The 2,989-nt window shown below is 39.9% G+C and overlaps 1 long non-coding RNA gene across 1 annotated transcript; it reads left to right on the forward strand.

The window, feature by feature from the left end:
• Window positions 1-314: 314 nt before the first annotated feature.
• Window positions 315-2,989, forward strand: LOC135250650 (uncharacterized). The gene is made up of 2 exons (XR_010328973.1): window positions 315-1,182; window positions 1,395-2,989. It is a non-coding gene; the product is annotated as an uncharacterized LOC135250650 (long non-coding RNA).

Here is a 2,989-nt window from a genome sequence, read left to right on the forward strand (position 1 = left end):
GAATGTGTGTTTTCTGTAATTACGACAAAAGGGAGATATGCGCCGTATATGGGTTCCGAATACCCAGTAGATAAACCGGGTAAAAACGTAGAGCAGAGTGCATCAAGTGTGCAAAGCCGACCAATGCTGTAACTTCATAACTCACATATGTATGACGTCACAGCCCCATTCATTCTCTATGGGAAAAATTTCCCAAAAAAAGTGGAATTTCTCAAGAACCGTGCAACGAAACTTTCCACAAAGTAATAGCAAACCGCTCGATTTGACATATTGCACATGTATGTGGTGCGAAAACTCTGGGAGGAGTAGCGGTCCAAAAAATGGGTGGAATAATAATAATAAATAAATAAATAATATGTGCAATAATAATAGTGTGTTTGCCTAAGGCAACCACACTAATAAATAAATAAATAATATGTGCAATAATAATAGTGTGTTTGCCTAAGGCAACCACACTAATAATAATAGTGTGTTTGCCTAAGGCAACCACACTAATAAATATGTGGGATAATAATAGTGTGTTTGCCTAAGGCAACCACACTAATAAATAATATGTGCAATAATAATAGTGTGTTTGCCTAAGGCAACCACACTAATAATAATAGTGTGTTTGCCTAAGGCAACCACACTAATAAACGTAAATCAGTGAACTGAAATAGATTCATTAATGGTAAATGGTAAATGGACTGCATTTATATAGCACTTTTATCCAAAGCGCTTTACAAATGATGCCTCTCATTCAACAGAGCAATTAGGTGTTAGGTGTCTTGCTCAAGGACACTTCGACACGCCCAGGGCGGGGTTTGAACCGGCAACCCTCCGACTGCCAGACAATCGGTCTTACCTCCTGAGCTACGTCGCCCCTTTTAAGCACTTATCTATTGATTTCATGTGATTGGGAATACAGATATGCATTTATTAATCACAGATTCCTCAAAAAAGAAGATACCATGAAATGAACAGAATACAGATCAGTATCTTGTGTGATCATCATTTGCCTCATGCAACGCAACACATCTCCTTTGAATTGAATTGATCAAATTGTTGATTGTAGCCTGTGGAATATTGTCCCTCTCCTCTTCAATAGCTGTATGAAGTTGTTGGATATTGGTGGAAACTGGAACACACTGTCGTATGCGCCGGTCCAGAACATTCCAAAATGCTCAATGGGTGACATGTCAGGTGAGTATGCAGGCCATGGAAGAACTGGGACATTTTCAGCTTCAAGGAATTGTGTACAGATCCTTGCAACATGGGGCCGTGCATTATCATGCTGAAACATGAGGTGATGGTGGTGGATTAATGGCACAGCAATGTGCCTCAGGATCTTTTCATGATATCTCTGTGCATTCAAATTTCCATGGATAAAATTTACTTGAGTTCTCTGCCCATAGGATATGCCTGCCCATACCAACACCCCACCACCACCATGGGCCACTCTGTTCACAAAGTTGACATCGGCAAACCACTCACCCACCCGATGCCATACGTGCTACATGCCATCTGCCCTGTACAGCTGAAACCGTGATTCATCAGTGAAGAGGATCGTTCTCCAGTGTGCCAGTGGCCATCGAAGGTGAGCCCACTCACGTTGATTGTGATGCCAACCTGCAGACAAATCAAGACCCCGGTGAGGACATTGAGCACGCAGATGAGATTCCCTGAGGCGATTTCTGACAGTTTGTGCAGAAATTCTACGGTTGTGTAAACCAACTGTTTTATCAGCTGTCTGTGTGGCTGGCCTCAGACGATCCCGCAGGTGAAGAAGTTGGATGTGGCGGTCCTGGGCTGGCGTGGTTACAAGCTGGAGGCGGCTTATGGTGGAGAAATGAACACCCATTACTCTGGCAACAGCTCAGCAGGACATTCCTGCAGTCACCATGCCAATTGCATGATCTCTTAACTCTTTAGGCATCCGTGACGTGGTGTTGAACAACAAAAAACTCAACATTTTAGTGTGGCCTTTTATTGACCCCATGATAAGGAACACCTGTGTAGTGATCATGGCTTTTAATCAGCTTCTTGATATGCCACACCTGTGCAGGAGATGGATTATTTTGACAAAGGAGAAATGCTAGCTAACAGTGATATAAACAAATTTGTGCACATAGTACAAATCTTTGAGGTATTAGTTAAACGCCATTAAAAATGGCTGCAAAAAAAAGTGTTGCGTTTATATTTTTGTTCAGTGTAGTTCACAGTTTTAACTGTTTTGTGATGAGCATGGCCCAGACTATATGCATACCCAATAGGATTTACGGTGGAAATCTTGAGATATGACCATTTAAGATCAATATAACTGTACATTGGATTATATGTCAACACCAAATTTAGGAGGCTATTATAGTGGATTTTTTCATAATTAGTTCATAGTTTCAACAGTTTTGTGATTCACACTATAAGCACTAATTTCAATCAAATAATGATTCCTATGCTATAGTATCCTCACGCCCTTGATAAACGCAAAGAGAAGAGATAGTATAAAATTAACACTACAAGCACTAGGCTATTTCTACGCTCAAAGAATTTGGAAAAATGTGTTCTTAAATACCATAACTGTTTACAGATAAAATTTCATTTTAAACTGCAATATTGTTTTCCCCATAAATCACTGATTCAAGACGATGGCCTTTTTTTGTGAAACCACATATCAAACAAGCATCTTGATTTCATTGCCCCAATCACTTAGGCTAGGTTGTTAAAGTAATGGACACTAATTAAGCACAGACAGAGGTTACAAGCCACACTCATGTGTTAAATTCAATCTGATTATTTAGGAACACAACTGCAGTATTTTTTCAGCACTATTTTCAAACATTATACATGGGACATGTTTGTTTTCTAATTAAATGAATGCATAGTATTATTACAAATAAGTATCAATATGTAACTGTCTAGCTAGCGATCTCTCTATCTCCCTCACTAGCTAGCCAGCAAACAAGTTGAAACTGCCGTCCAAGCGTCATTTTCAGACGCTTATCCCTGTACT

The sequence above is a fragment of the Anguilla rostrata genome, chromosome 3 (genome assembly GCF_018555375.3).
Source record: "Anguilla rostrata isolate EN2019 chromosome 3, ASM1855537v3, whole genome shotgun sequence".
NCBI lineage: Eukaryota > Metazoa > Chordata > Actinopteri > Anguilliformes > Anguillidae > Anguilla > Anguilla rostrata.